Source organism: Schistocerca americana, chromosome 5 (genome assembly GCF_021461395.2).
Source record: "Schistocerca americana isolate TAMUIC-IGC-003095 chromosome 5, iqSchAmer2.1, whole genome shotgun sequence".
Classification (NCBI taxonomy): domain Eukaryota; kingdom Metazoa; phylum Arthropoda; class Insecta; order Orthoptera; family Acrididae; genus Schistocerca; species Schistocerca americana.
Genome location: NC_060123.1, coordinates 351,084,213 through 351,098,687, shown reverse-complemented (window position 1 = coordinate 351,098,687; position 14,475 = coordinate 351,084,213).

Genomic DNA, 14,475 nt, shown 5'->3' with positions numbered 1-14,475 from the left:
AATTTCGCTATAGGATAGCCTACCTTTAAAAGCAACAAACACGCCACCACCAGCTGATTTTAATCTATCCTTTCTGAAAAACTTTGGGTCCTTCCTGAAAGTATGGCTGAACTTACGTTAGCTTTAGCCATCCGAGATCTGGTTTCTGAGGATGGGGCAGGTTAAGGTTGTAGACGGGGCCGTAATCACTTACTCTCGGTTCCACAACAAATACGTAAACTTTATTTATAGAAATTAAATTTTAAAAACAATCTCTTAAGAAACACAATTGACTGTATGACGCCTATCACAGAAAAGAAAATCCACAATTTCAGGGCCGAAGGTCACCGACAAAACCTCAACCAACAAACGGCTGAAGGCCTGAATTACAACTCAGAAGAACAATTCCAAATAGCACTTTTAAAATAAATATCTTACTTTCAAGTTTGCTTAAAAACTTGCTGTAACACGGCTGCAGACCTTTTCACCAAAGAAGTGAAATTATTGCTCAGCTGAAGGCCACACCAACAATAATTAGAAAGTTACTAATATTGTTAAAACAAACATCACAATCTAAGGAATCAGGACAAGCGGTTCTCAGCAAGTGTTCCAAGGGTTGGCCTGGGAAGGTAACTCAAACATAATGTAAGGTGAGACAGGCAGCCAGGAGTTGTACTCACGCAACAGAATGGCAACTCAAACTAGGGGCAGCTTAAGCGCCTACCGACCGACTAACCAATCTGCCTAACGTACACAATGGAATATTTTTTGTCAAGGGCGAAGAGCCAGACAGTACTACGTCTTCAGAAAACACCCAAAGCCGATGGAAAGACTAGAACCAAGGCGAACCTCCCCCACCCCACCCCCCAAAAAAAGAAAAAAACACGTGCACAGTACAGTACAAGAGGCTATTGAACTACACGCCGTGTCGGACAGCATCAACACGACGAAGGAAGGTACACTGCCGAAAAAGTACGCTAACCTCCAGGGCAGGTAACTGAGACGTTAGCGGCCACAAGGCAGAAAATACCGCCTGTTGCGCTTCACTAATAAGAATAATACTAAATTCAGTGATGAGAAACAAACAGAGAAAGACGGCTGCAACATTTCACCGTCTCGAAACACTTCACTCGTTGCCGCCAGGCTCAGCGGCCCTGTGAGCGACAACCCACCGACCAAAGGCGCGATCTCAGATTAGATGAGGGTGCATTAACAGTTAACTCTTCACTAAGTTTAAACGTCCAGGGTTCGGTGCGCAACGAAGTCGTCGCTCTCGCAGCTACCCCTCCTCGATCCGGCAGTGGCAGCACGCGGCCAACGGCCCGGCTTGCCTTCGCGCTGCACGAACCTACTCGCTGCTGCGCCCCAAACCGACCTGATGTCCGTTAGCAGCTCTCCACTCAATCCAGTACGCAAACAGCATTAAAATAACTGCTCATTCAAAACCATAAAAGACATACGGATCCGGGAAAACAACTCACAATACAGAAACCAGTCACTGTGAAACAACACGGACGAATTATAAGTCGGCACAAACACAGAGAGGCCAGAAAAGGTCGGAAGACCAAATGCACGTCGTCCGCTGGGACGACCGACCGAACGATGAACCAACGGTCGTCCCCACTGAAGTCAGTCACGGGAAAAATCCCAATATAAATCATCGACTGACAACTTAATGCCATAAGGGCACTTCGACGGGCGGACACACACACACAGGTGAAAGCAGCACTCCCCGAATATCACGGTTCATTCAACTACAACTCGCTGAATCCCGTGCTTGAAGTGGTCGTGCACTCTTCGCGACCACATCCTTCCGTTGGACAGTGCATGTGTGTCGCCAGTGGTTGGGCGAGTACTGGCTGTCCCGACCTCACTGCTGCTCCGTCCCAACCTCACTCAACAGAACGCGACCCGGAAATACTAGCGGTCACTCCAAGGATAGTACCACAGTACTCGTATCGATAAACGCTGCCGGACAGTGTGGCCGAGTGGTTCTAGGCTCTACAGTCTGGAATCACGCGACCGCTGCGGTCGCAGGTGCGAATCCTGCCTCTGGCTTGGATGTGTGTGATGTCCTTAGGTTAGTTAGGTTTAAGTAGTTCTACGTTCTAGGGGACTGATGACCACAGCAGTTAAGTCCACAGTGCTCAGTGCCATTTGAACCATTTTTGATAAACGCTGCTGCTGCCACTCACCGGCAGGCAAGCCAGCAACTTAGAGACGCCAGTAAATCGAATAAGAAACGAGATGCCATAACCGCAATGACAAGATACCAAGCAATAAACGGCATGAACATGAACAGCGCACGTCTTACCATCTTTCAATACTCATGACGATTTGTGCTTGAGTGCATTCTATAAATGCCTACCGCTCTTCTGTCTCAGCACAGCAACGACAACTCACTACTGTAATATCTCCGGGTTCTAGGTCAATCCTTGTCCTGTGTTTGACGTGCACCCTTTGAGACGGAAGTCCTCTTTTTTCTTTCCCGAGATGCTCTAACATGAACAACCACCAGTTCCACTCCACACATCCCACGCTATCCGTTTAGCTTTGTGCTGTAGACTCCTGACTTATTGAGCAAGACTCGATACCCCACAAACCTATGGCGGAATTCAAGGAATCTGCTGCCTCGGCTCTATACCAAAGATCCTCAACCAGTCCTGTCTAAGATGCTACAGTTGGTGAACTGTAGTTGGTGAGCTCTCTCGCTAGCGAGATGTCTATCTCTATACACTCAGGTAGTCGCCCAAAACCAGAGAGAATATCTTCCCATCCAAAATGACAAACGTCATTAATACTGAAATGAGCCCACACTTGGAGTTAGCTGCGCTCTGTGCCTTTCATGGCATCTGGAAGCACCTGTTCCACATCTAGAATGAATCCGCTCCAACCCCCCCCCCCCCCCCCCCAAACATATGACAACTGAGTGCACACTGGATTTGTTCCCCTCTTTGGCAGCGATGTCCCTACGGCACCTAACACTGGAGCTAACAACTACCAACAATCCCACCCTCTGTGAATATCTGGTTCCTGAAGGCTAAGAGGTTTCCTCACAAACAGCACAAGCAGCTGAATCTGGCTAATGACCTTTATTGGCCACAGATAGCGCCTTGAACCTGTTTGTCAGATGAACCAGGAAGGCCTTTCGATCGGCCCGCTGGAAAATATTTCACAGCGTGCTACTCTTTGGGACGAATCCGACTCAACAACGGATGAGATGTCAACGTCACTGCAGATAGTAACCGGTGCATCAATAGTAGAGAATCGATAGGGGGACACGTATTACGTGCTGCACGTCCCATGAGGCCCTACGTCCACCCTCCCATTCTGATCGTATGATTGCTATTGGCTATAGTTGCGTGACAGAAGCCAGAACTCTCTGAAAGTCTTAGCGAGGGGTCAGCAACGCAGCCTGAACCCGGACGCAGCAGTCATCCATATCCGTACTTAAGAGAGCGGAACTCTAAAATTCACTGTTATTAAAAAGTTAGAATGTACCGAGCAAGCGTACAAACACTCAAGAAATTTGAGAATCAAATCGCCCCACTTTAGAGTTCGTAAAAATAATTCACAAACGAACACTTACTCGCCTGTGCTGCAGCAGGAACGGGGGCAGCTGCCCTTACTGATTCTCTAATTGGCACTAAACAGTTCAAATAACAATAAGCAAACACCTGTCGCAGTACTAAGGACGGTACTCTACTCTAAATAGCTGTTCAAAATGTTCAAATGCGTGTGAAATCTTATGGGACTTAACTGCTAAAGTCATCAGTCCCTAAGCGTACACACTACTTAACCTGAATTATCCTAAGGACAAACATACACAGCCATGCCCGAGGGAGGACTCGAACCTCCCCCGGGACCAGCCGCACATAGATGTTAAAACGCTAAATTGTGCCTGGAAAGCATGCAACAATGGAAGAAGTTTAAGAATTGAACTATCGACTACACACACAACTGAAATTAAGACGCTCCTGTTTGGAACTCGTGACAGTAATCCCCTGACGCACGCTGTACTCGACGTGCTGCTGAAGAAACGGAGGCAGCCATCTTTACTGACTGTTTAACCGGCACTGAACTGTTCAAACCAAAGCAAACAAACGCCTGTAGCCGTATAAGTGGCGGTACTCGACAGTAAGTGCTATCCCGCATCATTGTAACTCTTCAGTCACAGACATCTGTCAAGATATTTTTATGCCTACTTTAACTACATGACAGCTTGAAAAAAGAAAGGAATCGCTCCACTCTCTAACAATGCAGTCCACTATTTACTAATGTGGATAGTATTACAGGCTTTCTTCAGGGCAGTAAAAACCATATGGGTCCTTAAATTTCTGCCTACTGTTTCTCCACGAGCTGCATCGGGAAAAATATATTGTCTGTGCATGATCTTCCGGCAAGCAACGCATTCTGCTCTTATTAGTCTACAATCTATGATATTATTCACGCCTTCATAATTGCCCCAAAAAATCTAGAGACAAGATTTTTACACTTATTCTTCTATAGTATATACACTTCTCCCACTCACCCTTTTTATGAACGAGGGTTATTCGGAAAGTTAGCTCCGATTGGTCTCGAAATGGAACTCACAGTTAAAATCTAAAAATTTACGACAGTTAGCTACACCTTCTATCTGTTTCTCTACAAAGACTTCTCCGGCTTCGACATTTGTCATAGAGTTGTCCTAACTTTGCAGTACCCTCGTCATAGGAGGCAGCTGCCCACACTTTCCGCCGATTCTCTACGCTGGTCTGCAGGTTGTTGTCTGTTCCAGAATGTTATCTTCATAGCCAGCGGTTCATGTGAGCAAAGATGAAAATGAGAGGGAGCCAAGTCTGGGCTATGGGGTGGGTGATCGCTTCACATGGAAATCGTTACAGAAGCGTCTTCATTGTCGCTGGAGAGAGCGGCTGAGAACTGTCATGAAGAAGGAAATGCATCACAGTTACGTCATGTAGGTTTGCATGAAAGGTGTAATCTCTCAGCAGGCACCGATACTTGGCGGGGAACACTATTTTCTAGTCATTTTTACGTGCTCGCTGTGCCCTCAGAATTAACAAGAATGACGTGGCGTAATCGACGGCCATAGTGGAAACACTGCCCAACACGGCTGTCCAAAGCTTCATCAAATTTTCGATGTGGTTTCCATTTCGCGATGAATAGGACCTTACTTTCCGAATAACCCTGGTATGTTTCACCTCTATGATATCTTCCATTCCTGTGGTAATTGTTACCTCCTCAGGAAGAAATCTAGAACAAATCGCTATGAATACCAGATGTTTATCTGGTCCACTAATGAACAATTCGATGGAAAATCAATTTGCCCCTGCAGATAGTCCATTCTTCATAGTCAAGAAACACTTTTTTGACTACTAGAGGCGTAATTAGTTTGCCTTCATCATAAACTGCAACCGAGATAAATAACTCATTGTCTTTCTACAAAAAAATTCTGGACGGGTTTCAGAAAGCTGATTCGTAATATACCTTCTCCATACTTCCAGTGGAATTAAGGTAACTGGTTCAAAAAAATGGTTCAAATGGCTCTGAGCACTATGGGACTTATCATCTATGGTTATCAGTCCCCTAGAACTTAGAACTACTTAAACCTAACTAACCTAAGGACAGCACACAACACCCAGTCATCACGATGTAGAGAAAATCCCTGACCCCGCCGGGAATCGAATCCGGGAACCCGGGCGTGGGAAGCGAGAACTCTACCGCACGACCACGAGCTGCGGACAAGCAAACTGGAATACTTAGTGTTCTATTCCGAAATTTATTCACTAACCGCGAACTCCTTGACACTAGCTGTATTAGGTAGATATCTACTACACTCTAGTGACATACGAAAGTTTCGACCAGACGAGACTTACTGCGAATGGTCGCCTTAACCACTCCATGTTCTCTTATATTGCTGGTAATTCAGACTTTCAGTGTTTGTATCGCCACTGTAACCCCTCGTTACATATGTGGTCTTTTTTGAAACTAATATTTATTAGAACAGGCAATGAACCATACTAATACTTCATATAAAATCACGGATTCTCGTTTTAAATCATAAAAGTTAAATAACAGAACAATAAGAGCTAATGGAATAGTGTATCACATGCAAAGTAGCAACGGGTTTTGTTCAAATACTTTCTAACGAACGTCCCTTTTCAAATTCAAATGGCTCTGAGCACTATGGGATTTAACTTCTGAGGTCATCAGTCCCCTAGAACTTAGAACCAATCTAACTAACCTAAGGACATCACACACACCCATGCCCGAAGGAGGATTCGAATCTGCGACCGTAGCGGTCGTGCGGTTCCAGAGTGTAGCGCCTACAACCGCTCGGCCACCTGGCCGACGTACGTCCCTTTTGTTTCATAACTATTATAGGAACCTAACGCAATTATTGTTAACATCTCTAGCATCTGTGAGTCTTTAGCGTCTTGAAGTCTTTGGCCTTCGAGATTTTAGTGTCCGAGCTTTTAGCCTTTGAGTCTTGAGTATTAGCGTCTCCTAAGTTCATGTGCGACTGCGTGGAATAGTGAACCTCACTGGAAGCCGGACTAGTTAAAAGTCAATTTCTTTGACTTCCGATTATACATAGATCCTGTTCTGACATTTATTATCGGGCTAAGTAAGACCATTCATCGTATTGAATCACATCAAAGAAACTGTGTTAATAAAAACCGAGTTACGGAAAAACAATAGTGTCTAACGATTTCGAACAGAGTATCATGAGAAGTGAACCGTATATTGGATTATGTGTGGACAATAATAATAACAAACATAATAATAATAGTTTATGCCATATTAATATTAAATGGAATAATTTTCAAATTATCATCATACTTCGTTAAATGAACCCTGTGACGTTTGTGGAATTAATTCAACGTACTTGGCTAGGCAAATAAAAAATATCAATTCATTTTGAATCGCGAATCGGCCCCCTAATAACTGTTAATGAACGTTTTTGACGGCAACCGCTGGCCAATGCTAATAATTTAAGTTGAAACTTATTGATCAACAAATTATGATTGTAATGACAGACAGAGTTGTGCCTCCTCGCTTTCACATATCTCGACGAGGTAGAAAATACCGGCTGGGCATATAAAAAGGACACTACACTTACGCTGATTGTGGAAGTGCCAGTAGGCACCAATAGGGGGCGACACACCCGCCTCCAATATACTAATCCGTGTGTGTGTGTCTCCTATCCCACACTTTATTCTTTGCTTTTCTGACTGCTTCCTTCACATCTGTTCTATATTTTGCATAGTCATTTTATTTATTCTTTGACATCACCTATACAATGCATGCTCTCTACTTTTCCTGTCCGAATTTTTCGGTGTTCTCGTTCCAGCGTTCATTTCTAATCCCTTACCTGCCCTGCAGTATTCCTTACCTGCTTCTCCTAGAAACCCAAGAATGTCCTGATATATGTTATTCCCGCAAGAGTATATTATATTATTCAATTTTATATACAGTTGAAGCCTATGCAGCAATATTCTTGACTCATTCTCCAACACCTTAAGGTTGTACTTCGCTTCGTACTCTTCTCCATCATCCTGTTTTGCCTTATTTATAAAAGTTTATAAAAATAGTTATGTTAACAGAAGGTGATGGTCAGTAGCACATTCTGCACCTCTGTACACTCTAATGGCGTAAAATTCTAACAATAATTTCTGTCTACTTACGCTGTTGTGTGTTATAGATTTACTCTCAAGTGTAGCCAGTGTCCATGTAAACTTATGTTTATCTCTGTGCTTAGAATGACTTTTGTGAGTCACTGGTGAATGTTACTGACGTACGCCTATCAGTTCATAGACGTATATCTATGAACAACTATAAACAGTTGTTCATACATGAAGACTGAATTACGTCATAACGTTTTGATAACTTCTAATGTTGTGCGATATCTGGACACGTATTCGGAAGACGAGCATTAAAATTTCCGTTTCACCAAATAGACATAAGTATTCAGTAGGTTAGACAAGACAATGAGGAAGAATTTCGAGGTTCTTCCTCTGATAACTACTCTGCAGATTTTCTTCCACATTCTTGTCTTACCAGTTAAAGTCCGCCATCAATAATGACTTCATCTTCGAAGTTATGATAAATCTATTAGTGATCTAATAGTAGTTTTATTAAAGCCGACAATGAGTGTCAGTTCAACGGAATAGGTAGCGTCTTGGAAAGATGTTCTAAGTTGAAGAAAAATAAGAGCACAATAATGGTAGTGAAGTCTACTTCAGTCGACTGACGTGATACTAACGGGATTACGAAATGGGACGCTGAGACTTATTGACAAGTATTGTTATTTGGACAAAAGGTGACAACGGCAAATTTATAAAGGATTTACAACGTAAACTGGAAACAACAACAAAAACTTGCTGAAAATAATAAAATAAAGTAATTAATTTAACATCTGAAATAAATTTGAGTGGTAAGAGCTCTTTTCCGAACATATTTGTTTGGACGATTTTCTGGAGGTAGTCAACGAATAATAAACACTACAGGTAACGGTACAACATTTTTATAACGTGGCGCTAAGATGAATGGGTATACCGGAACAACAGTATGGAGGTACTTGACGGGGGAACAGAAATTTACGGTATAGTTTGAACAAACGAAAGAGAGGTTGGAAATACACATCCTGAGGGATCAACAAGTAGTTAATGTTGATACAGGAAAGTGTGGGTATGTAGATGGGGCGAGCTGCTGAGGGACATCAAGACTTTCCTACAGCAGACAAATTCAAGTACATATAGGTTGTGGCAGACATCCATAGTCAAAGAGAATCGCATAGACGCGTCTAGTTCGGACTGGACTGAACACACAACTGCAGTCTGCAAGATGGTGTCTCTCACTACAAAAATATAAAATAGTATTTACTTCCGAGTATAAAAAGAGGCGCGTAGAGACACTAATACCCCCCACACTTGACTATGATGATACCATTCTCCGAGGACTTTTGTACGATAGCTCAGGCAAGGTGGAACTGCCTGTGAATGTTTTGTACGATATATTTGAGATATACGATTTTTAGACCATATTATAACAGACTGCGAACAATTATGACGGCTACGTCCGGGTAAGTGTAGAAACTATCATAACCTAGGTTTGCACCATCGTCTTCTCTGTCACTACCCACCCACGGATTTGTCTAGACCTGTTGCACCACTATCTGAACAGAACAGCAGAAACTCTCGTTCTCAATAAAGTAAAATACTTTTTGCCCCATCAAATAACACTGTCCTGTACTCTAAATCTTTTCCGTATCAGGCACATGACTTCAGAATCTTCCTCAAAATGTCAAAGACGTTAAATTCCTACCAAACTTCAAAAGACGGCTAACGGATCACCTCCTATCACGACGGCCTTCTCTCCTACAGTTTATGCAGCTTTCTCTGGGCCGATCCCCTCCCCAACAATTTTACCTTCCCCCTTGTCGGCAGATTGCTCTATCTATATTCTGTTCTTTCCTAACAGCCACTGTCACAGTCACTGCAGTCTTATTCATTTGCTTGATCCAGTCCACTTCTGATAAAACTAAACAGGGCTTCATACGCTCTAAGCTGATCAATATCGTTCTTTTTGCGTTTTACTATTACTGTTATTTTTATTATTATTATTACTGCTATTCGAGTAAATTATTACTGTTAGTATTATTACTGTCATCATTTTCATTATTACCATTGTTATTGTTGTTCGTAATGTTTTGTAACATTTTTAGTTTGTGTTGCTCGTGTTCAGATGTAGGAGAGTGCATTAAGGACATAAGTCGGTCAGGCTAAATAAGCAATAAATAAGTAAATAACATATAACACAGTTCAGTGGGTAGATACTATCAGTCATTCTGTATAGACAGCCCTTACATGTGAGTCCCAACCCTCTAAATCTACCATCCACGCAGGGACGTCGTCAGGAGAGTTATTTGATAAGTTCAATAAGACCATATGGTAATCGCACGAAAGCTGATGTGTAGGAATACCTACATAGTTGCTGCGATTGCAGGAAGGAAGCCAATGTGCACTCCGTGTGCATACCGGGGGGAGTTATTCCGGTTGTGGAAAGGCTGCTTCCGGATGCCATGAAGAGTACAGAGTGCAGCCAACTGCTGGTGGTGGCTCACGTCGCTACCAATGACGTGTGTCGCTTTGGATCGGAGGAGATTCTCTCTGGTTTTGGGCTGCTAGCGGAAATGGTAAGGACTGCCAGTCTTGCTTGCGAGATTAAGGTGGAGCTCACCATCTGCCACATCGTCGATGGAACAGACTGTGGTCATTTGGTGCAGAGCCGACTGGAGGGTCTGAATTAGAGGCTCAGGTGGTTCTCTGACCGTGTGGGCTGCATATTCCTTGACTTTCGCCATCGGGTGGTGGGTTTCCGGGTTCCGCTTAATATGTCAGGAGTCCACTACACAGAGGAAGCGTCTACACGGGTAGCGGGTGCTGTGTGGAAGGGACTGCGCGGTTTTTTAGGTTAGAGGGCCTCAGGGCACCACAGAAAGGGCGTCCGTCTAAAAGGGGGCAGGTAAAACACAGCAAATTAGTTGTAGGTACTGTAGTTGTAAAGAACCAGAGTCCCAAGCCTTAATAGAAAGCACTGAAGCTCAAATAGTTATAGGTGCAGAAAGCTGGCTAAAGCCGGAAATAAGCTCAGCAGAATTTTTTCTAACGCTCTAACAGTGCTCAGAAAGCATAGATTAAGTACAATTGGTGGAGGAGTATTTATTGCTGTCAGAAGTACTTTGCCTTGCAGTGAAATTGAAGTAGATAGTTACTGCATGGGTAGAGGTTATTCTTGACAATCGGACTAAACTATTAATTGGGTCATTAAACCGACCACCGACACAAAAGATATAGTTGCTGAACAGTTCAAAGAAAAGTTAAGTGTCATTTCAGATAGGTACCACACTCATATAATTATAGTCGGTGGTGACCTTTATCTACCCTCGATATGCTGGAAAAATTATACGTTAAAAGTCGGCGGCAGGCATAAATACTGAATGCTGTCCAAGAAAATTGTTTTGAACAATTAGTTCATGTGTCCACTCGAAGCGTAAATGGTTGCGAAAGCATACTTGACCTCTTAGCAACAAATAATCCTGGATAGTAGTGAGTATCGTGACGAATACAGGGATTAGCGACCACAAGGCAGTAGCTGCTAGGCTGAATACCGTAACACCTACAACCATTAAAAAGAAACGCAAAGTATATCTATGTAAAAATGCTGATGAAAATGCTGTTAACGCCTTTTTAAGAGAAAGTATGCACTCCTTCCGATCTGTCCATGTAAATGCAGAAAAGTTTTGGAATGATTTCAAAGAGATAGTATCGACAGTAATTGAGAGATTTATATCAAGTGATGGTACTGATCCCTCATGGTACACAAAACGGATCAGACCGCTGTTGCAGAAGCAGCAAAAAAACCATGCCAAATTTAAAAGAACGTAAAATAACCAAGACTGGCAAAGTTTCGCAGAAGATCGAAATATAGTGCGTACTTCAATGCAAGTGCTTTCAATAATTTCCACAACGAAACTCTGTCTCGAAATCTGGCAGAAAACCCAAAGAGATTGTGGTCATACATAAAGCACACCAGTGGCAAGACGCAATCAATACCTTCACTGCGCGATAACAACGGTGAAGTCACTAATGGCAATGCCACTAAAGCAGAGTAATTTAACACGATTTTCGGAAACTCCTTCACCAAAGAATACGAAGTAAATATTCCTGAATCCCAATCAAGGACAACTGCCAAGATGAGAATCATAGAAATAGATATCCTCAGTGTCGCAAAGCAGCTTAAAGCTATTAATAAAAGCAAGGCTTCCGGTCCAGATTGTATACCAGTCAGGTTCCTCCCAGAGTATGCTGATACAATAGAGCCATATTTGCGAATTATATACAACCGCTCGCTCACAGAAAGATCCGTACCTAAAGACTGGGAAATTGCTCAGATCACACCAACACACAAAAAGGGAAGTAGGAGTAATCCGCTGAATTGCAGACCCATATCACTAACGTCGATATTTAGTAGGGTTTAGGTACGTATACTGTATTCGAACATTATGAAGTACCTCGAAAAAAAACGACTTATTGACACGTAGACAGCTCGGATTAAGAAAATATCCTTCTTGCGAAACACAACTAGCTCTTTATACTCATGCAGTAATGAGTGCTATCAACAGGGGACGCCAAATTGATTCCATATTTTTAGATTTCCAGAAGGCTTTCGACACCGTTCCTCGCAAGCGTCTTCTAACCAAACTGCGTGCCTATGGAGTATCGCCTCAGTTGTGCGAGTGGACTCGTGATTTCCTGTGAGAAAGTTCACAGTTCGTAGTAATAGACGGAAAGTCATCGAGTAAAACAGAAATAATATCCGGCGCTCCCCAAGGAAGTGTTATAGGCCCTGTATTGTTCCTGATCTATATTAACGATGTAGGAGACAATCTCAGAAGATTGTTTGCAGATGATGCTGTCATTTGCCGTCTTGTAAAGTCATCAAATGACCAAAACGAATTGCAAAATGATTTAGATAATATATCTGTACGGTGCGAAAAGTGGCAGTTGACCCTGAACAAAGAAAAGTGTGAAATTATTCACACGAGTACTAAAAGAAATCCTCTAAATTTCGATTGCACGATAAGTCACACACATCTGAAGGCTGCAAATTCAACTAAATACTTAGGGATTACAATTACAAATACCCTATACTTGGACGACCACATAGATAATGTTGCGAGTAGAGCCAACCGAAGACAGCGATTCATTGGCAGAACACTTAGAAGGTGCAACATTCCTGCCAAAGAGTCTGCTTACACCACGCTTGTCCGCCCTATTCTGGAGTATTGCTGTGCGGTGTGTGATCTGGATCAGGTGGGACTGACGGATGACATAGAAAAAGTACGAAGAAGGGCAACTCGTTTTGTATTATTAGGAAATAGGGGAGATAGTGTCACATACATAATACGCGGAGTGGCAATCATTAAAACAATGGCGTTTTTCGTTGCGACGGGATCTTCTCATGAAATTTTAGTCACCAGTTTTCTCCTCCGATTACGGAAACATTATGTTGACACCCACCTACAGAGGGAGAAATGATCATCACGATAAAATAAGAGAATTCAGGGCTCGCACAGAAAAATTTTAGTTCTCGTTTTTCCGCGCGCCGTTCGAGAATGGAACGGTAGAGAGACAGCTTGAAGGTGGTTCATTGAACCCTCTGCCAGTCACTTTACTGCGATCAGCAGAGTAATTACGTAGATGTGGGTGCAGATTGCTTTCAATTTGATTGGGGACGTGCTCTTGCTATCACTACACATTTTGACAAAGAAAGCTATACTTCAATCAGTCCTTTCTCTAACCAGCATCTCTTTCCTGTGGCGATTGTAATCTCTCAGCTTGGATCTTCCGATGGTCTGGAATGAGTCTCTTGGTGACATAAACGTAGAGGTATGTTTTATGATAAAAAGTTTCTCGAAAAAAGTTCTGAAACCAATCAAGTACCCTTATACTACGAAACTTGATATGAGTTACCTGATTTCTAGTCTCTCTCCTTTAGTTAAGTGATTATGAGCTCCAGATGGTACAGTAGTAGATGAAACTGAAAGCTGCACTTCGCAGTGGTTTTCGTAACATGTGTAACGCAGTGGTTTTCCTCTCATTTTAAATTGAAAACGTTATCTGAAGAACTTTTCTGTCGCCCTCTTCAGACGATGATGCTTCGGTTGTTCTGTATTCGTTTACACTCCTTGGGATGTGTGAGGTACAGAAACAGATACATAATTTGTCACAGACTGCGAAATTGTGCTTGGCTTCTGATTATAACTATTAATTATTACCAGTAATTTGTGAGCAGGCTACACCCACAGTGTATAGGATAAATATGCTGTAACAAATGCAAGAACTGCGCCTTGGACTGCCGGTAGAATCTTAAATGCTGCTACAGGTCTCGTCAAGGCTGTCGCAACGATGTGGAAGTGCAGGATCTACTGTAACCTTGACTGCTTCGAGAGCTTCGCCGTATGATACAAGCCAAGCCAATTTAATTTACTTTTTCTCTTGTTTTCGTCACCAAAGCTAGACAAGACATTACCCACTCCAAGCTAAATGTGGTCCCGTTTTTTAACAAAAAAATGGTTCAAATGGCTCTGAGCACTATGGGACTTAACTTCTGTGGTCATCAATCCCCTAGAACTTAGAACTACTTAAACCTAACTAACCTAAGGACATCACACACATCCATGCCCGAGGCAGAATTCGAACCTGCGACCGCAGCAGTCCCGTGGTTCCGTTTATTAACACTTATCCGCCTAACGGATAATTTTGTCCCTGCTGCGCATGCTGATTTGATGTGGTAAAAGTGGCTTTGGAGCTTAATATGATCATACCCTAGGCTGTTAACAAATCACAAACCACTTTGAATATACTAGCGTATTTTCAAATAAACAAGTAGGTGCTAAATTCTTAATAACGCTACCAATCTTTTCTGTAT